Below are 23,527 nucleotides of genomic sequence, written 5' to 3'. Positions count from 1 at the left end.
CCTTACAATAGCGAACAGCCACTATAGCAAGGTTTGACAGTATAGTGCAAATTCCAATATAGTGGGGATTGGGAAATGTACCCTTTCCTTAGTGTAGTGCAATCTCGGAGTTTGTATATATAAGTAGGGGGGGTGTGGGGGGCACAGGTTCTATGAGCATTTCAGTGAAGTTGAAATGTTCGACATTCAACTTTACTGAAATGCTCCATTTGGCATTTACTATGGTCGGTGTTGTGATTTCCAAACATTTTCTTCAGATATCTGCACTTTTGGCCACAGTAGTGTCGAACATGTGATAGTAAACCTATATATATATATATATATATATATATATATATATATATATATATATATATACATATATATATATATATATCTAAATATATATATATATATATATATATATATATATATATATATATATATATATATATCTATAGCTAGATATATATATACACACACACACACACACACACACACACACACACACACACACACACACACACACACACACACAAAGAGACACATGGCCATATATACGATGCACTATACAGATGTATATACAGACATATGTATGAATATACACATGTATGTACATGTAGACATATATCAACATATGTATATGTATATATCCATATACCTGTCATGTGTAAACATCATGGTTGTGTATACCTTTCCAGATGTATCTCACAGTATGTATCTGATATGTGTACATTATAATAAAAGAACATATGTGATGCCACAGTCATATTAATAACAAGTACTACACAATAGTGGAAGTAAAGGCAGTTGTTCAATACTAATCAATATGTGTGTATTGACAGATATATTGGAAAAATAACAGCTGTCTTTACAGTGGTCATGGTGTAGTGGTTAAATGTTGTGACTATAGTATACAAGGTTCTAGGTTCAAGACCTGCAAGGGCTGTTCATTTTGTTGCTGGACAGAACAAGGGTTGTTGGATACAGAGCGCTTAAGGCAGTTTTGAGCAGCTTTAAGCGTGTTTGCATGGGTATGCGTGAAGCTAAGTGGTGCTAAGCTACGGGTAAACCGTATGGGCACTTACACAGTGTAGGCTTCACTTACCAGTGTGCAATTCAGCTTAGCTGTTATATTGCAGCAATGTTGATAGCTGCTAAGCATGGCTTAGCCCTGGGAACCAGTTCTCACCACCCAGTCTGATAACATAGCAGGGTAATGACATCTGTAATAAGTGTAGGTACACAGCTATGACCACCTGCAGCGATGCACCCCAGTATTGACACATGTGTACATGTGCATTACTGAAAATAGCAGTGTCTGTGTGTTAACACACCTGTACTTGGGAATTCCATGAGGGCCTTCATAACCACCGCAACACCCATTGCCATAGTCACTTGTGGCTGCTGCTGTATGGGACATTACATGTACCCTGTTACGCTCCCCTTCCTACTGGTTACATGAGCCTTGCAATACCAGCAAAACAGTGTTATACAAATGGGTCGATAGGCATGGGATACCCATTGAGTTCTGGAAAGTGTGTCCATGTGTGCATGTCCATGTATCTGTAGGGTAGAGCATTCCAAGGCCACATACTCCTACTACAATATGCATTGCTACACAGTAGTACACATAGTGTTGTTGCTGCCCATAGGTGAGCCATGACAATGCAACACCCTACTATGCCTGTGGCATGTGCATTAGATGCATATCCCTGAAGTACCACTGTTGGGATATACAAATGGTTGTATTGCAGTCGTGGGCAATGTATGATGGTGGGTATGTCAGAGTGTCATCATGGGTTTCAGGAAGTACAATAACCACTGGGGGATGTGGGTGCTGTGTACACTGTGAGTACACCAAGGTACATCTGGTATATGTCCCATGTACCACTTTATTTTTACCACTGTCACCATCAACCATACAGGCAACTGATACCACAATCCAGCCCAGTTATGCATGTGCTGTGTGCAGCCTACCTGTAACACACTGGACACATGGTCAAGTTAGTTAACAGTGATAGGCCCAGGTCTCTCGGACACGTGTCTGTCTATTATGTGTCTGTTAATGTGTATATGAAGGTATGTCACACTGTGTATTGTCCATCTACACCCATTACATCCCCCATTAGTATACTGTACATGTCTGGGGATGTTCAGCATGTAACATGTAACCTGGAACACACCTCACCCTAAATGCTGTGAGGTGTGTGCAATGAAAGCCACACACTTCAGTAGCACTACATACCTAGGTAGCGGTCTAGTCCCAGTGTTGCCAAGTAAGAATGTGCATGTTTGTGGATGGGTCTACATCAGGTTGCAGGTTATACACGTCCCAGCAGGTTACCTGTCCATGTTGCACAGGCAATAACTGTTATACAAACCTGTGAAATGTGTTCAACTGTATCTCAGATATGCCACAGCCATGGTGTCATCACAGTGCCATACCCCTTGTGGAATATGACTGCAGACCATCCTCCTGCTGACACATGTACACCTACAACACAAATGGATAACATTATGGGGGCCACAATCAACCAGTGTTACTAACAGCTATAATGCATCATTGCTGGATGGCTACACTACCTCACATGTATGCATTAAATGTTACTCCTGACAACATATTACAATGAAGTACTTTTGTACATTGTAGTACAGTCACCATGTGCATCAAAACCATATTAGCCTGTCCCTGCATCAATGTTATGGATGACAGGGATGTGGCACAGGTATCATCATATGCACAGGGTGTGTTGTTGTTTTGCCAGAGGCCGTGGGTGGGCCATACATTTGACACCATGTGTGGGTGAGGGGTGTAATGAAGTGAACTGGGCATGGTGATGTGGTGTGTGTAGATATGGGGTTGCCCTAGATGTGATCATATAGTGTATGGGTATGCATGCACACAGTTCTGCCATGTGGCTGCTCTACACAGATGTTTATGGACAGCTGCAGACCATACCTGGCAGGGTGTGCAGTTCACTGACTCCAGCCATGGACATGTGGACTGTGCCTACCAGGGGTTCCATGGACACGTCGAGGTACAGGCCTCAATTTGCTACTCCCCCCTGATGATGACAGATGTCTGCTGGAACCATGTCCCACCAGGGACTGGTCAGGACCACATGTTCATGGCCTACTGTGGTGTGGACAGCACCCCCTGCTGTGCCAGAACTGGTACTGCCACTACGGGAGCCCCTTGGTGTCCTAGCATGTCCATGTTGACTGCCAGCTGTTGGTGTTGCTGGCCTACATCCACATGGCAGTTGCCGCACTCCCACCACATGTTCAAGCACAGGCAAATCATGGTCGATGAGGGCCATCATCTTACTAGACCATCTATCCATGAGCTCAGCATAAGCACAGATGGCACCAAACAGTTCACGGAAGTTGTGCAACCTCAGGCCCTGTCTGGTGTAACATTCCATACGTGCCTGCACTGCCATGACAGCTTGAAACATATGCCTGGTAGTACCAGTTGTGGCGCATCTGCCAGGGACATGATTACCAATGGCCCTACCATGAGGACCCTGGGACATCTGCCTATGGGGTGCCCTGCTGGAAATCTGGCTAAACCTGCTGTGACTAGACACAGTAGGCATGAATACCACACTCTCCTGTGCACTGCCACAAAACACCAGCTGTCCCTCCGCTATGGCCACTTGTGATGGGGTATGTATAGGCATTGAAACTGTGTGCAGAGTTGGGGTGGCTAAAATGAGTATGTCAAATGATGGCTCTGTTTTGGCCCCTGACAACCCCACCTGTGCCTCAACAGTACTAACACCATCTTCGGTGTCTGTATGGGCACCAACATCAGATTGCATGCAGGAGGGACACTGAACCACCTCACCACCTATGAGGGAAAACAAGAAACACACTTTAAGACCTGTACAGCATTGCATAACAGTAGACACACACACACACACACACACACACACACACACACACACACACACACACACACACACACACACACACACACACACCACCTTAATACCTACCTATCCGTGACTTTACAGACAGTCCCACGTTTATTCCCATCCATCCTGCATCACACTTGGAAACATACACTCATTAATACCACTCATTGATGTATCATTCCTCTAATTGCCTAGACAAGTGATTACAACACAAGACCTGTTACTCCACTTCCTCCCTGACCTGAGTGGAGTGTTTTTTCATGGCTTCACTGTAGTCATTCAGTGTTCACCCTGTGTATGTCCGGACATTGTGAGCATGGCCCCTATATGTGAGGGGCTATGTTCACTCCATAGTATCACGCACTGGAGTGTCATGTGTAAGTATTGCTCAGTACATGCCAGATATGCTGTTCAATCAACCTATCATGTGACAACTGTAATATATAGATACACTCCCTGGTGCTGTCTAGTAATTCCTCAGTGCATCTGTAGTGCATCTGTAGTGCTGCATACATGGCTTGTCAGTCACCTCTCTGCTGAAGGAGATATTAAGGGTATACCTGGTGTCTACCTTCCCTCCAAATGCATGTTCCATGCTACAGACCTTATTATACTATCAGCTGTCCTTTGATTACATACATGACAAGTATTCCTGGAGTGTCATGTGTCAGTCCATGTCTATGTACTGGATGATCCCAAAGTGAAGTACTGCTGTATGAACAATCACACAATCACACATGCATACATGGACACCCACACAAATGCACACACATGCACACACGCATCCTATATGCATCAACCTCCCTCTACTTCACCAGAGTGACCCTACAGACAAAATAACCACCCACCGAGACACACACACACACACACACACACACACACACACACACACACACGCACACACACGCACACACACACACACACACACACACACACACACACACACACACACACACACACACACACACACACAAACACACATACAGGTGAGGTTGCACAATTATAGTACACACAGTCCTCCTATTACCAATCTGTCAACATGCATAACATCTGGTACACAGCAGAATGCAGTGCAGCTATAGTCAATCCATGCTAGCAACAGTATATATGTGTGTGTGTGATGCATGTGCTGTGTTAGTAGGTGAAGCCCCTTCCCCTGGACACCACTGCACCATGTGCACAGTATTGCTGTGCACCTGTTCTGCACCCTGCCATGTACTGTGCACCAAACCTCAGAGGTGTACAACCCATTGCTGATTGTGTAGTACTGTGTCAGTTATGTCAGCTCTAATACTCACAGCCCATATGTTTTTCAGCAACACATAACTGGGATGATATGTGGACAGATGTCATTTGTGAATGCCTGATGTCTGGTTTACAGATCTCAACATCAGCGGACCATGTATGACCAATCCAATACTATTACACTGATAACCGTCAGTGCATACCATAGCTATGGGGAGTGTACACATCCTTATTGATATGACGCACCCTTCCTTGAGATGCCATGTGACCACATCACCACATACATTAACAGTACATGAGCCCAATATGTGACATATGTCCTGTACATTCACATGCAGTGTCTAAGGAATGTGTTAAGTGTGTGGATGCTGACCGTGATGCATGCACTCCGTCTGTGCATATGTGCGCACACCCTTATCATAATGGTTTGTTGTACCTATTGTTATGTGTACTACAGCAGTCACTACTCCTGGCAGGGGTATACTAGCATGGACCATCTGCATTTCTTAGTGTATGTTCAATCTGCCTTACACATGTCCCTCAAATCTGCATGATTGCAAGGACTACTCATGTTCACTTTCCTTGGTGTTCACACACTGCCATCACTGCTGCTGTAGGGGTAGGGTTACATCTGCCACAGTTCCTGAACCTGACTGTGTGCAGATACAGCCATTCTTAGCATCCTTAGGATCCCTGCTGCAGTGTACTGGTGTGTCATGCTGACAGCCCCTCCCCACCTTCAGCCTTTTTGCATATGCTTGACAAGTAAGGACTACACGTGTGTCAGTTTGTAGTGTCCCATACACTGAACACCACATGTTACAGCCTAGTCCCAGCTGATAATGTCGACCACAGTAATACATTATGCCATAGTGTAGCTCTGTAACAGTTGCCATTGTACTACTGGTATATACACTGTTGTTGCACTGTATACAGGTGATGTTTCACACATGTCCCTACTGTAGGGCATGTCTCCCACCATTATGTTACTCCCTGTGGACACATTCTGCAATGACAAGATGTTACATATCTTGACATAACCTTCCAATAGCCCATTAAGGTCACCACTGTGATGATGAGCACTTAACAGCAACAATACGTGCACATGTACAGCATGCATTCTGAGTAGTTGTGTTAGATGTGTGCATGGAATATGCCATAGCCATTACATGCCCGGTGTATTGGCAAGCATCAACATAAACCACACTCACCAGCTACAGGCTGCTACCTTGGTGGTATACCGGAGGGACCTACATAAGAAGGTGAGAGATGCAAAGTCAGTGGCCACACCTGTGGCATTGCTACAGGGTGGGTACATCAATAGTACATGTCCACAATACTACCACATAGGCACATCTGTTTATCACTATTATGCAGCAACAAACTATATCTATGACATGTCAGATATGCATGATCTACCTGTACAGATGCGGATGCATACACAACAGTGGTCTACTGATGTGCCCTGTGACTTTACCTGCACGCTCCTCAGCCAGTGTGTGGGTAGCACCCACCTTCACAATGGTGTCCAGCAGCTATTGGCTGTGCAGACTAGCAGGTGCCACAAGGCTGGCGAAGAGCTTCTCAACACGTGTCGGGGGGCTGGATGGCATGGCCCCCCCCTGTTGCGAGGTGATCCCCCTGGACTGCAGCAGCATACCATTGGGCATTGCGAAGCAGGTCAGAACAATGATGCCGGGCCTGGTCATAACTGTGGTTGTGCAGTCCAACATTATTGACCCTGTGGACTAGGTCGTTCCACAGGGTGGTCCACTCCTGCTGCTCATGGGTGGCCCAGCCAAACAGGCAGGGTAGTGCTAGATTAGGTGGTTTAGCACTATTTCATTCTCAGCAGCTGAGTAAGCAGGGAAACATCCATGTGGCATCTTGCCTGAAAGACATAAAGATGGAACAGGTCTGAGAAACTCATACAGCAAGGTTACCACAGTTCTTAATACACATCTCTGTCACCCCCCACCATTTCAGCACAACAAACTGCACACACAACTCAGTAGGTATGGCTACAGCTTACCTACCAGTGGGACAGATATTGTATTGTACCACACTTTGTGCTATGTGTCGTTAAGGTAAACACCTTACCCATTATATCATCCTCCCACCCACCCTTTCGTACTAGGCTAACTGCCCTTTTGGGCCATTTGAAGCCTAGCCAGTTACCCCATGTGAGAATCAAATGGGCAGATGAGTTTGGAGAGGTTTGTAAAATCATTAATATCAGAGTTAATATTGGAAATTAAAACTAAATGGATGAGAGGGACACTGACAGCGATCTTACAAATTAAAGAATTAAAGAATGAGACTGTGAACAGTGACAATCATACCTTTCATGTTAATAGTACATTAATAACAACAATGACTGAAGAGTCAACATCGGTGCAAACTACCGAAGTGAGCCTTCTTAAGAATGAGTAGAATAGGAGTTTTATAACAACTTATAACAAAGACAGTGAAGCAATTGTGTCAATATTAATCAAGAACTGGCAATTAATAGGTAAAGACCTAAGCCTTTTAACCAAACTAGGGTCTAGATTTCATATAATTTTCAAGAAGGGAATTAATTTGAAAAAATCATTAGAAAATAAATCTTTAACATTCACTAATAAAACTAAAGGATGTTTTCAATGTGGAATGTGCAGTGTGTGTAAGAATATTAAACCTACGAATATCTTTTCTGTACATAAAATTAACACAAGATTTATGATTAAACAAAGACTAGACTGTAACTCCAAAAGCATTATCTACTTAGCCCTCTGTAATTCTTGTCCAGCCTATTACATAGGCAAAACTGACCGTAGATTTAGAGACAGGGTGTACGAACATATGTATGCTATTTCTAAAAATAAAAAAGAAAATGCCTTAGCAAGACATATTGTTCAGTTTCCCTGTCATACATTTACATTTACAGCTATCGATCAAATCACAGAGAATATTAGAGGTGGTCCAATTTCCCTTCTACTTGAATGTGCTGAATTGATTTGGCAACTGAAATTGAATGCATGTATATATCCAGGTTTAAACGAATATTGCAGTATTTCGTGTTGGTTGAAACTTAAAAGTTATTTGAGACAATAGCTTTTATAGTTAGTTTAGAATTTAGGTTCAGACTTCTGTATTAAATTGAGCACAAGTTCCCGTTTTGTACGTTTCCAAGTTCCCATGTTGGTTATTCATGTATTAACATTTATGAGCAATTCTTGTTCTTTATTTCTCATTATAAGGATATAAAACATAAATAACCAATTTATACTGTGCTTTAAATGTAGTATTTTCAAATATAGTAAATGAATGAATTATTTTAACTAGATATGTACTTTCTAAGAAATGTAAGGAACAAGATTGAATTGTTTTTGGGAAGAAAATATCCAGTTTGGGTGAGATTCAGGATTTATAATGCACGTTGGATACATTAAATCAGTTGCTCATTTAATATTAATTATACGTATTCAAGTATGCTGAACGATTGGTTTTACGCCACTATATAGGCTTTTTAAATTTAAGGAATGGCGCGAAATTCTTGTTTATACTACTTTTTTCTGAAGAAGTTGCTTGTAGCAACGAAAACGCTGCTTGTTTTTAAATAAACTTTCCAGACGTTAAAACCATCTGTATCGAGTGTACTACTTGAGGGGCTGTTGAGCTTTTGGACTACCGGAACATTTTTGGTTGCATGGTGTCAGTTATGCCTTGTTATGTAACAGATACATCCCATTGTGTCAACTGAGGTCTTTACCCCCTAGGGATTGTGTACAGAGTATAGATAGAGACTGCTGGACTTTACATTTGCATTACTTGCTGTTGATTGATTGTTATCCTATGGCACAGTCTGTCTTTACTGTTGTACTACTTTAAGGCCTTGGCCTGGACAGCAACATATGTAATCCTTTCTAGAATACTGTATTAATTTATCTGTTTGACAGTTGCATTAGTCTGTTTATATGTATTTCAGAGTCTAAACAGCTATATGACATGGCATATACAACTGTAATAGTACACAAATAAAGCTTTTCCATGTATGCAAACCTGTGTGTGGTGTTATATCCTTTGACCTCTTTGTGGGTATATGTTGCAGGCAACAATTGTCATTTGTATGGGTGGCTCATACAGTGTTCAGTTGGTAAGGTGGCAACTGTAGGCATAGTGGCTTTTCCGTATTGTGTGCACCCTCTACATATGTATCTTCCTATACATATCTCTGTGTGTGTATGTGTAGTTACATATATATATATATATATATATAGATATCTATATATATATATATATATATATATATATATATATATATATATATATATATATATATATATATATATATATATATATATATATATATATATATATATGTGTGTGTGTGTGTGTGTATCTGCATATATGTGCATCTGCATATATGTGTCTGTGTATATGTATCTTAGGAATGCTGATTGCTTCCACATTGTACATTCCCTATGGTAGCCAGACTGTACTTCATGATATGTTACTGACACCAGCCTGACATCATACAGGTGGGATGGAGTACTGTTAACATCTTGTGCCCATGTTGCGTCAAGTCCTGGTTATGGTTTTTGCAACAGTTGGTATTATATTACAGGGCAGATGTGTTTGGCTGTTGGGGGGAATATCTATATGTACAAGACGTATGTTGCTTGGGCCCCCTCACCCCCATTAATGGTGCATGTGGCCATATATGTTTTTGTTATGTTCTCTGTTATATATGTAGATATATGTCTGTGTATACATATATATTTATGCTTGCAATGCTAACGTCCGGTTACAGTTTCTAATACTGATTTAGCTTCTCAATTGCTTAACCTGTGTAGGCATTGCTTATCCCCATGCAGACAGGCTTAAACCCGCTTACTGCTGCTTAAAAGTGCTTACTTCTGCTTACCCTGTGTTAATTTCTTTAAAAGAAAAGAAAAAAGGGTTGATAGGAAAGTGGTGAAAAAGGGGCACAAAGAGGGAAAGACAGTAGGGAAAATAGCTAGGGATGTGCAGGAAGGGTGTAGGGAAGGTCCATAGCTGCCCATTTCTTCTACAGCAACAGGTGTGCATATACACTGAATTTGGATGTAGATTTGGACACTCAAATCCCTGAGAGAGGGGTGAGGACAACAATAATATGTTGTGATGCCAATTAGACCAGATTACATGTGTCCAGTGGACATGTGTTCAAAATGGACAGCTATGTATCGGGCGAGATTTTTTTTGGGAACAGATTGCCCGTTTTTTTTTTTTTTCAGGTGAGAGTGGGATGTTGGGGAGGGATAGTAGGTATATTTAGGGAGGAAGGTTGGGTAGGTTAACAGACAAGGCAAACAAGCTGCATACAGGGGAAGTATATGACATGTGGGGGGTGTGTTGGGAAATGGTGAAGAGTGTTGGGAAATCGGAAGCCCATGAGCCCCCTAGTGGAAACAGTGGGACTGAGGTCCCCACTCATGGGCAGTCATCACTGCACCTTCACAGACCCGAAGGTGGCTGTGCTGGGGGGTGAGTTGGAGAGCCAGGCCAACCCTCTAGTTGCAACACATGGCCCTTGAACTGGCATAGCAGATCTCCAAACTGCTGGTTGAGCTCGCTACGCACCATGACCTGGACCTGGCAACGGGTGACAGGTTCCTGTCCATGCCCAATCTCGGGGGGAGCGAGCCCCATCCCCTGAGACAGTTCCACCAGAAGGTGGTGCAGTACCAATGGATGAGGAGGTCCTGGGTTGGGCCCCAGATGTGCTGCTGCCCAGTGCATGGCCAGCTGAGGTGGGACAGGTGGGCCACTGGGACCCGCATTCCCATACGTGCTATGGCGTTTATGTTTTATCAACATATGTGGGCTAGTAATAGTCAACACATTCCAGGATTAGCAATAACAGCATGCATAGATATTCCCATTAACCCAGACACCAGATATGGAACAGTTGCATAGCAAACAGAACACATGCATATATGGGATCACAGTGGTAATTACAACAACATGCAGGTACATTGATGGCACCATGCCACCAATGTGGGAGTATTTCAACATAGCACATGCATAGAAACATATTTAAATAATTATCAAACAATAGGACATATGTCCCAACATTACAGTTAAGTCAGCACATACCAATTGAGTTGGGTATTTAGTTTATTGTTGCAGATATGGTGGGGGAAGAAAGATGTCAACTGACAACTAGTATATTCCTGTAGTTCCCATTACTTTCCTAGTCAGTGCTGTTATCTGTACCTTACAAGTATTAGTACACTACCCTATTGCCTTAGTGTGGACAGTGATATGGCTGTTGACAACTATATACATGAACTGATTTTACCTGCAGTATGCACCTCTTACCTGGTATACCTGTGGAGGAATTGTTTGTTAACACTAACTGTTTCTACACATGCTCCCAGATTCCAGGTTGATGTTATGCACATACCTGTCCATCTCTTTTTGCACAGACTCTGGCCATGTCTTAATCATATGCAGGTGAACCGGGACATATGTAGACTATTGCCCTCTTCAACCTTTAGTGACTTAAAACACTCTTATACAGGATTTCCTAGACAGTTATATTATGTAGCACAGTGTGGGTGACAGTAATGAGTGATGTCTTATTATTCAGAGCAACTGCAACACACACAATGCCATACAATACCAGAGTAAACAGTACCAGTACAGGGTATCAATCTTTTATTTCTAGGCACAGTGTTCATATCTGATATACCTGTGGGAGCAATGCTTGTTACCACTCCACGAATGTTGCCACACAAAGTACCAGAATCCATGTTAGTATTATGCACATACATCTCACTCTGTTACTGTACACACTCTGGTCACAGCTTGACAACATGGGGGTGTAGATGGGACATACTTGGCTTATTACTTGTGTTACATTTTGGGAAGTTGCTAGTGTGACAGGTTTGTTCTTATAGATGTGTGACAATCAGTTGTATTTCCTGTTTGCTGCCTAAACATCTGGGATCATCCCACTGATTTTCCAGGGAGTCAGAATGACAGGCAGCAGATATGGGACAATTTACTGTACATTCTGGACATATCTGCACAGTTGTGGGGTATGATTCTGTATGCAGACTACTACCACTCCCAGGATTCAAACCATGGCTGTGTGTGCTAAAAAATACAACAGTTCATGTCTTAGTTGTGTGTGCTATTTGAATTTTGCTTTCTGTCTTTTCATTGTTTTCTGTCTATGTCTCTCTCAGTTGTACTAAATGACCTTTGGGGATTACACCAGTCATATACAGACATTCCTACACATGTTATTTATGTTGCACAGTGTGGGTAACAGTGCTTAATACAACAGTACTATTCAGCGATTGCAAATCTACATTACCATATGATGCCAGAGTAAACACATGCAGTCCAGCAGTTAGACCTTCATTGTCAGGCTATTATGCTTTTATTTACATACAATGTATATGAGACTCTTCCTGTCATATTCTCTGGTGTATGCAGCTTTTGCCTTAAATGATACAGGATTTATACAGGAAATTAACTTACTAATACTTTTAGATTTATTTCCTATGACTGTACATGCAAGAGTATTACAAATCTGCCTCACGTCGCAACCTCTGCTCATGGTCTTTGACAAGGAGTCCTGCCATGACTCTGGACTTCTGGATGCCTCAGTGCTGCACCCGAAAGCACACACCCTCTCTCATTCCAGACATGGTGCCTGCAAGGGGAAGCTACAACCAGTTATGAGATGTATTCCCACCTGTTTGGTCTAAATATGGCCGATTTCCCGCACTTTGCCATGACTGGATGGTTTGAAAAGGCTAAGCTATGGGCAAACCTGTTTACCTAAGGTTGGCATTGTTTAAAGGGGTATACCAATGGGCAAATTGAGTTATCTGGCCTACACATTGCTTACACCTACTAAACTGGGCTGTGTAATGCTTAGCGTTGCTTAAAATTTAATTTGCATTATATTTGCTTTTTGGCATTGATTTATTATTCATTACATTTTGTATATGTGTCTGGTAGCCATGATTCATGTGTACGTACACTGTATGGGTCCTTGTGTTTATTAGGGGACTTCGACTCTTTATTACAATTACACCTTACATCTGGGATTACTGCAGTACTCCAGTTTACATATTTATGTTATGTAGTAGGTTATAGAACATAAGACTGTATATAGATTCCTTTCACGTGTTCAGTTTGATTTTATTATAATGAGGATTTGTGTGGTGATATCTCAGTCTTATGTACTGCTGTGATGGCTTAGTGATTATCTACTGTGACTATAGTCTACAGGATCCTGGGTTCAAGACCTGCAAAGGCTGTTTATTTTGTTTCTGACCAGGTTCTGCCAGCAGCCCACCTTAGCTCCTCCCTTCCCCTCGACCACCAGCAACTTTTAGTAACTACTGTTACCTGGCTCACTCCACATCCACTAGCCCTGTCAGTAGTCCCGGTAACAATTACCTGCTTAGTCCACTAGGTGGCTCCCTACTACTAAATTGCTCATCCCTGCAAACTTATTTTTCCACTTACTATTTCTGATATTTCCCACTATCTGCTAGCCTTTTGTGTTGTTTCTACCCTTTTCCTTTCTCTGATATTCTCAGCCTTGCCCCACTTAGTCCTCACTCTCCAAGCATTCCTCTATGTCCTAGGATTACGTACCTTTACTATCAGCATCTTACTGATTGTTTTCCACTCACCTCTCTTCTTTGCTCTTCCTCTGTTAAGCCTGCGGGCTCACTCCGCTCCCCTCCCTACCCCCAATTCCCAACCCACCCCCAGGGGTCCTACACTTATAGCTCTATAGCCAGACCCCTATCCCACCTATCCTATTACTCTCCTTCCCGCCAAATTGTTCCCTAGCCTTAACACACCCCTTTCACTCCCCCCTTCTCTATCTGTGCCCTGTGACCATATTTCTTCTATTACCTTTCTCTATTACTTATACTTCTCTCCTTACACATCCTCTTTCCTCTCCAGCCATTCTTTCTCTATTCCCTATAGAATCCATTCTTATTTACCAACTGCTTTAAATAATTTACTACCCCCTCTATTGCTTACTACACTCATTTCTCTCCTCTTTATACTTTCCCTCTACTTCCTCACCTCTCAGAGTACTAAATTATGTCTCCCTACATACTAACTATGCCTTTACTCTCTGTCTTAATCATAACCACCCTTCTTGCAACATACCATCTCACCTTTCTTGAAATTTCACTTGACAACTCTCTTATCTCCACACAAAACACACTTCTACTAGACTCACTTTCACAACTTACCCTAATGTTAATTCCACCCTAGCTATCATCTATCTAAATTCCACAGGCAACATCACCTTACCTACCCCTACTATCTAGCAAAAAAACAACAACCCTAACAATTCTAAAGAAGAACTACTTAACTAAACTAGTTAATCCTACCCTACAAGATGGAGACATCCACCCCAACCCTGGCCCTATCTCACCACCTCCCCAAAACTGCTCACCTAACCCCAATAGTAACTTCCTCATAGGACACCTTAACATCCAAAGCATAAATAATAAAATACCCTTCATCCATGCCCTCTTAGATATCCACTCATTTGACATCCTTTGCCTCTCTGAAACCTGGCTTAACCCAGGCACAAAAGACTCAGAGATTATACCCCAAGGTTATAACATAATAAGACATGACCGCTTAAAACGCAAGGGTGGAGGAGTAGCAATACTTTTCAAAAATCAACTTAACATCTCTACTCAACCAGCATGCCCAAACCTAAATAGCAAAACAGAAACCATCATAATTAAACTCCAACTTAATACCAAAAAATCCATTTCCATTATTTGTTTGTATCTTCCCCCAGGTAACAACATTCCAATACTAGAAGACTTTTTAAGCTGGGTTTCTACCACCTACCCCCAAGAAACCATAATTCTTGGCGACGTTAACATAGACTGGAACACTATTAATACTGTCAATCCCTCCTCTCATATTAACCTACATGGTTTCTCACAAACTATTACCTCAACTACAAGAGTCAATAAGCCCAGTAAGAAAGAGAGTATATTAGACTGGATACTCATAAATAAAGTTAAGACACAATATAAGGTAGGTACTATGCCAGACGACATCAGCGACCACTGCCTAACCTACATTACTAGACAAAAATCAGAATATGTTAACCTCCCAAATACAAGGCTAATTCGATCTGTCAAGCACTTTAACATAGACCTTTTAAAGCTGAACTGAGAGCATGTAAATGGAATTGCTTAAAATCACTCCCCCTGGAGGAAGCAGTATTATTCTTTAATTCTACATTCTTATCCATACTTGATTCACATGCTCCAGAACGCTCTATTAGAGTAAAGACCAAATCTGCCCCATGGCTGACCACCAATACTAAAAACTCATGCTTGCTAGAAACAAAGCATGGACAAAATGGAGATGCAATAAACAAAACCCTGATTTAGTTAATTTCCGCCAGCTTCGAAATTTAGCGAAAAAATCAATAATCTCTGACAAGAAAAACTTCTACTGTAAACTTCAGGAAACTCATATTAACAACCCTAAACAGTTCTGGTCATCAGTAAATAGACTTCTTTCCCCAGGAACTGCTAAAACTCCTTCCCCACTTAATGCTGACCCAGAAACCCTCTCCAGACTTCTAATGCTTTCAACTCTTTTTCTCTGAAACTATTCAAACCCTAGCCAAACAAATGAACCCTAACAACTCTCATATACCATCTAACATAACTACCTCTTCCTTCAACTTCTCTCTAAAACCTATATCTACCTCTTTCATCTACAAACTCATTCACAAACTGAAACCCTGTACCCTTCTGCTGACAAGCTCCTTCTCTTTCCTTCAGAAAGCTGCCAAAGAAATTGCATATCCTATATCCTTACTTATCAACAGAACTATCCAAGAAGGAACCATCCCTGATATCTGGAAAGTCTCCTATATTATCCCACTGCATAAAGGTGGTAACTCCCTTGACCTTTCCAACTTTAGACCTATTGCCCTTCTTTCACCCCTAGCAAAAATCATGGAAAAATGTATTCATCAGCAACTTGTACACCATCTCTCTCTTCACAGCATAATAGCAAACTGCCAGCATGGTTTCAGACCCCATCACAGTACCACCACTGCCCTTCTATCCTTTGTAGATACTATCAACAAAAATCGAAACAACAATACTCTCTCTTCCGCTCTTTTCATTGATCTCTCTAAAGCTTTCGACATGGTCAACCACTCTCTCTTAATTAACATTCTTGAATCTCTCCCTTGTGATAAACTAGCCACTAATTTGTTTAAATCTTATCTTAACAACAGACAACAAGCAGTAATATGGGAAAACCATATCTCATCTCTCTTGCCCATTTCCATCGGAGTTCCCCAGGGCTCCATTCTGGGTCCACTTCTGTTCTCCCTCTTTATTAACGATCTTCAGACTGCTATCCCACAAGCAACCTGCATACAATATGCAGATGATTCTACCCTTATCTGCTCGGCACCTTCCTCTACTGAACTGAGCTCATTGACCCAAAATACCTTTAACTCAGTAGAAACTTGGTTTTCTAGACGGTTTCTCCTACTAAATGCAAAAAAAACTAAACTCCTCCTCTTCTCCCCATCACTCGGTCCCCCCCTTTAAACTTTACCATTTCTTCTAATAATGGCACTATCATCTCACCTGATCCAACTACTAAACTTTTAGGAATAACCATTGACAATAATCTTTCCTTCGATCAGCACATTAACAACACCATCAAGGTTGTTAATAGAAAAATTGGATCCCTATATCGTATCAAACCTTTTCTAACCCCAGCAACAAGAACCAAAATTGCACAATCTCATCTCCTATCTACTCTCCTATATGCTTCCCCCATTTATACAAACCTCAAGAAAAACAATCTTAACAAATTTGCAACTTGCTGTAATAACATAGCTCGCTTCGCCACTAGTAACCCCTTTAGGACCCATCATTGTATAAATCTAAAACAACTTGGCTGGCTCGAATTTCAAAACTACCTAAAAATTCCTCAACTCACTATAGCCCACAACATATTACACCTACCTGACAACACCCCAATACTCTCTCAACTTCTAATCCCTTACAACAATCTTAACTCACTTCGCTCCTCTAGTAATCTCATGGCAAAATCAATAAAGGTAAACAACACAGCAGGTGGTTCTCTATTCACTAACACTATAGGTAGAAGCTGGAATCTCTTACCTAGTGACATAACTTTGACTACATCCCTACCACAATTCAAACAGAAAATTAAACTGTACTACCTCAATCATTGGCTTTGTTCCTGCAGTACACCTGACTAACCTTTTTCTCATACTCTATTTCTCCTTCACTCTTCTCATCACTACCTGTCTGATTTCTCCTCCTTTTACTGTTCTAATCTAACTATGTACATTTTATGTATAATTGCTAATATGTAATGAACTGCTTATTGTAAACTTGTTTCTCTTTGAAATTATCTTTCATTCTGTGTGTTGTTATGACTTCCAATGTTTGCTATTTCTTAACAGTAATGATTATTTGTAATGTACTTAGTATTTAGTGGAGCTTTTCTCCTCGGGCCTCTGCTGAAAATGGACATGTATCCAGCCAGACTAGCCCGGTCAACAAATGTAAAATAAATAAATAAATAAATAAATAAACAGCGGCTGTTGCACACAGAGTGATTAAGGCACTTTTAAGCACTCGTAAGTGGGTTTGTGCAAGGGTAAGCAATACTAACCTCCAGTTAAATATGCTTACAGAGAGTTAGCTTCAATGTTGCTTAACCTGTGTGCACATTACTTACCCCCATGCAAATGGGCTTAAACCTGCTTACTAGTGCTTACATATGCTTACTCCCACTTACTAAAGCTTAATAGTGCTTACACTTGCTTACTAGTGCTTAATCCCACTTACCGCTGCACTAATTTAGACAGTAATGTCTAATGGTTCTTGGGAAGGTGGGAGATTTGGAAGCTATATGGAGTTATCATTCATTACACATTTTACCTTCCATTTGTATTCCTGATTCCTGTGTACATATACTGTATGGGGCAAATGTGATTATCTGTGGACTTTGCAGCATTAATGACACTGACACCTCACATCTGCATTTAATGCCGTACTCCAGTTCACAAATATATGTTATTTAGTAGGTTATGCAACTAGAAATATAGGTCATAAAGTGATTTGACATGGAAAACTGAATGTGCTGTACTGGAACTCGAATCGGGAATGACTGCTCATAAGGCGAATGCTCTGGCCACTACACTATTGCTATACTGCTTCACTTGCATATATCTTGCTTTTATCCTCTCCTGCCAATTAAGCTGCATTAACCATAGCTAAGCGATGGGTAAACCCGTGCACCTACGGTTAAACTTCATCTGTTTCATAAAAAAATATATCTTTATATTTGTTGTTTTAACTATTGCTCTTGTACACGTGGGGGGATGTTGCTGGGGGTATGCGTACACCTATGAGCGGTCTCACTCATTCTTTTAGGACTTGTCTGCTGTTCTTCATTGCAGGGGTATGTATATTCTGAGACCACTGCTCTCAGACACCCCCCCTGCACTCTTACATGCTCTGTGTAAGATTAAGAGCTCAGACAGTGCACCTTTATTAATATGCATGGCACATTGCTGTCTGGCTCCTAAACGACCACTTACGTGCAGGACTAAGCTAGTCTTGTACGGAAGGATAGTAAATCCGGGGGACTGTGTTTACTTTTACTTATAAAATTCGGTTTATGACCTAGTCCTAGAACCTCAACAATACTACTGCTATAAATATAGTTTGTGCTAAAGAGTTTGCTATTTATACTTTTTTCATAATCCCTATAGTTCCAGAGATATGAATATTTGAAATGTAAGGGCATAACTGATTCTGTCAAAAGGCTTAGGCTCCACCCATTGGAAGTTGTAGTGCAAACGTTCTGTGCTCCATTGGAGCGAATTTAATTATTTATTTATTTATTTATTTATTGACATTTGTTACATGGATTGGTCCAGCTGGTCTTATGGCCCATTTGCAGTAGAGACCCAAGGAGAAATGCTCAAAAAAAAACACAAACAGTTTACAGAGAATCAGACATTTGAGTCAAAAATATAGTCAAAATCAGGTATACAAGAACGTTAGAGAGACAAAGCAGCAATGAAAACGCATGATATATACATATCAATATTTTTACAGATTAAAAATATATTTACATATTTACAAGAAGAGTTAAGTCCAACAGTATTGATTATAGAGTTTAATACGAATTCACAATAGTGACGTACTTAGCTGTATGTGGAGGTACTGAAAAGGTATATAGTAGGGCTATGGGGAGCTTACACAGGGGCTTGACAAGGACATATTTTGGGAGTTAAGTAGATGAAGTTTGAGTTTTTCTTTAAAATGGGATGGGTGAATGATGGAACAAATGTCTCTTGGGAGTTTGTTCCAGGCTTGGGTGACGGGGTGTTTATATGGGAGTTTGCCAGCTATTTTTTGGGGTTGATAGATTTGTAGTAGTTGCTGATTAGAGGTACGGAGAGTTCGTGGAGGAGTGTAGATAGAGATGAAGGAAAAGAGAGCAGGGCAGGATGAAGGTTTGTAAAGAATGAAGTGTAACATTTGAAGTTGTGACAGCAGTAGAAGATGGGAGAATTCAAACCAGTGGAGAGTATTTAGGGCAAGGAAGTGATGTGTATTGTATGGAGAGTTTGTGATAAATCTAGCTATCTTGTGGTAAGTTTGTTGGAGTTTGTTTAAAGTAGTAGTTTGGATGTTGGTGAGTACTGGGGCAGCATATAGAAGGGAGGGGAGGAGAAGAGCTTGTGCAAGGGAGAGTCTGGCATTTGTAGTTAGAAATTTTTTGTAGCAATAGAGTACACCAAGTTTCTGGTGAGTCTTTTTTATACTTTGGAGGATGTACAAGTTGAATTTGAGTTCATCATCTATGATGACCCCAAGGAGTTTAGTGTGAGCTTCAAGTTGGATAACAGTGTTATTAGAGAAAGTGATAGTAAAGGTGGATTTTAGGTGAGAGAGAGATCGGGAGAAAAATAATAAGAGTTTCATCTTTTTAAGGTTAAGAATGAGTAGATTCCTGGACAACCACTGTTCATGAATGAGTTAAACACATATGAACCTATGGACTCATGAACCTGTACTGTTTTACCTTTCTGATGACATTTTTCTTCTGTGCTAACATTCAATCCTGTGCTCTGACATTGATGGGTTGATTGTAGATGTGTATCCATAGGTGTGTCCTATGCAATCCTGAAAGTGAAACGTAAACATTTCCATGAGACACCTTTCATTGTGTGACTACACAGCCATTACAACAGCATCCAACATGACATACACAAATTATTATGGTAAACTCATTATAAACTAAAATGTACAATATCTGCAACTGACCAGTACAAGTAGCATGTCAAAAGCAACAATGGATGAAACAAATACATATTAATGTAGATAGTCACCCTGTGCATCAGGCACATAGCTTTATTTCCCTGCATCCATGAGATGGATGACAGGGATGTGGCACAGGTATCATCACTTGCACAGGATGTTGTGTGGGGAGTGCAGGAGGCCTAGTCTGACCCAATAGGTTGGCTAGTGTGTGTGTGAGTCAGGAGAAGTAGGCAAGATGGACCATGGAAATGTCACGTGTGTCTGTATGTGACCTGAATGTAACAGTAGTCTGTGAGTGTCTGCATGAACACAGCCAAGCTCAGTGCTAGCCCTACATCTGTGTATATTGGACACCCTTGAGCCATGCATGGTAGAGGTGACAGTTCATCGTGTCTGCCTACGAACATCAGAAATGGCTCTGCCAGGAGCTGCACTGGCATCTCCATGCCCAAGGTCAGATGCTGGGCTACTACCTGAGGGTGACTGTTGTCTGCTGGGAACATGTCCTCTACCAGAATGCCCAGGACCACGATCCCATGGCCTGCCATGTCTTGATGTGGACAGCACACTCTCCTGTGGAGTGCTGAATGTGCTGCCACTACTGGAGTGTGATTGTACATGGCTACATGGATTCTCAGCAGATGTAGTTGCTGATCTACGTCCACGAGGCCAAAGCTCAACTTCAACTGGATGTTCCATCACAGACAACATGCGTTCCAAGACAGATAGTGTGTGATCTGTCTCAGACCAACATCTTTCCACTGCATCAGTAAACCATTCGAGAGTATCAGCAACACAATGGAGAAAGTCACAGATGTCAGACTGTGCTGCATCCATAACCCTGAGCATTCATTGGAAGTTCCTTTCTGAACATGCCTGTGCCTCTGTGATGGCCCTAAACATATGCTCACTCCAAAATTTTTCTTTCTCATCCATCGCACACCCAACTTGTGGAGCATATGCACTAACAGCATTCATCATTAGACCATCAATTTCCAGCTTCATAAACATCACTCTATCCGACACTTTTTTCACCTCCAAAACACTCTTAGCATACTCTTCCTTGAGGATAATGCCTACGCCATTTCTCCTCCCAAGTCCTCGGTGATGAGGTCATTTTCTGCCTCACTGAAAGGTGCCCAGCATCTGGCTTGCATGCTGTCTCCTGAAATATAAATAAATGGGAACACATGTCAGGATCACATATATGGGTGTACAGTATGTACAGATACAGCAATAAAGGAAGGCTATCAGTATTCCCTGCCTGATTACACAGCTCATATTCAACAATGTGCCAAACATACAAAGGGTGTGGAAACAACTAGGATAGTGGCAATAGTGATCTACTCCTGTTTGTGCCATGACATATACTTACACACGATCACTCACACAACACAGGAGTCCATTGAAGTGTGCCCCATAGCAGGAACCCCCTCCCATAACATATGTATAAAAAACAGTGCTAGCCAAATAGCAGCATAATATTGCAACTGCTAGCAAGGGAAGTGTTCTGTTCAGGTAACCTGTGTACCTAGTTAACAGGCAGCATTATACCCTTGCTGTACTCGACATCCTTTGTAGGTGTAACACAGCTGGAGATCAATGGCATGTCATCAGTACAGCTCTAAGAAAGGCTTACTGATGCAATCTCCATTTCCCCTAAGTATATTCAAACATATGTATCATGCTGGAAACAAAATGGTGACATACCTGATGGAGTACGATACTCCTCTGTTGAAAGATGCAGATATATACGTAGTGTGACAATGAGTTAACCATACAAACTAATTCTCATACACAATGGTTCCCCTATCTAGGAGTTTGCCTTTTTAAGATAGTTCTTATTAGCAGTTGATTGCCTCTGAACCAATTTGTGGTTCAGGAATGCTAAATGTAGCATACACAGCTGATCTGCAGTATAATCAACCAATCCCATCCAACTATTCAACAATATAAGGACTCAATGTAGATTCTATCCCCTTCCTCATATGTTGGGGCAGAAATTACTATGGTAAAGGTACTACATCAGCACAGAGAAAATGTCTGAAGTAGCTACCTTTTACATACAGGTGTGTGTGCTAGGCTGAAGCTGATGCGGCTGCTGCATGCAATAGGCATAGTCAGAGAGGCAACAGAATGTGCAGGACAACAACACTTATGAGTAACTGTGGGACCTGTGGCAGCTTTGGTACAGCCAGAGCCTGACTGAGAGAATCTATCCCACTGGAAATTAAGGTATGTGTTTAAGGGAAGTTTGTTAGCCAAAGGTATCATTAACAGAGTAAAAGGCAACATGCTTGGTATGTCCTAGAACAAGTTAGGGGGTACATTAACAATTATGTCAACCAGTTGGAGAACTGCCAAGATGTGTTATGTCATGGTAGTCATCTGGAATGTGTGTGCTCTAGCACGACCGCCATATACGTATGTTACTTGTGACGCTGTGGTTGTCTGTAATATCAGTAGCAAATTATTGTGTGCTGCAGTCTGATATTAGTAGGCCTCATTTGAATTACATACTTCACAATCCTCTGTGAATTCATACTAATGAGTGACCTGACATTCTATACACTTTCTAGTGTTGTAATAGGAATAGTTTAAATGTTGTCCTATCTGTAGGCATTTGACTTCTATTATTGATAAGCAGTCATTCCATCTGTACTGTTTTAGATGGATAAATAGGAGATGAGACAGTTATACATATCAGAATTTATAATGGTGATATACACATGCATGTATTTTAAAAGCTAGATACAACTGAATTTGAACCCAAGACCATGTGGACCAAAAATGTATGTTTTTAAAAACATTTAACAGATTGAGCTACTGAGTCAATGTTATAGCAGGTTTATTTCTAAATGTTGTAGGCATAATTGCACACTTACCTGCTGTTACATATTTCACTTACATCTATTATTATGTGTGTGGCTTTAGAGTGATGTATTTCTCTACCAGAGTGCCACTTAAACTCCTATTTTGCCATGAATCTTTTAG

The sequence above is a fragment of the Protopterus annectens genome, chromosome 3.part1, assembly GCF_019279795.1.
Source record: "Protopterus annectens isolate FY-2018-M chromosome 3.part1, PAN1.0, whole genome shotgun sequence".
Lineage (NCBI taxonomy): Eukaryota > Metazoa > Chordata > Ceratodontiformes > Protopteridae > Protopterus > Protopterus annectens.
Note: the sequence above shows the minus strand (reverse complement) of the source record.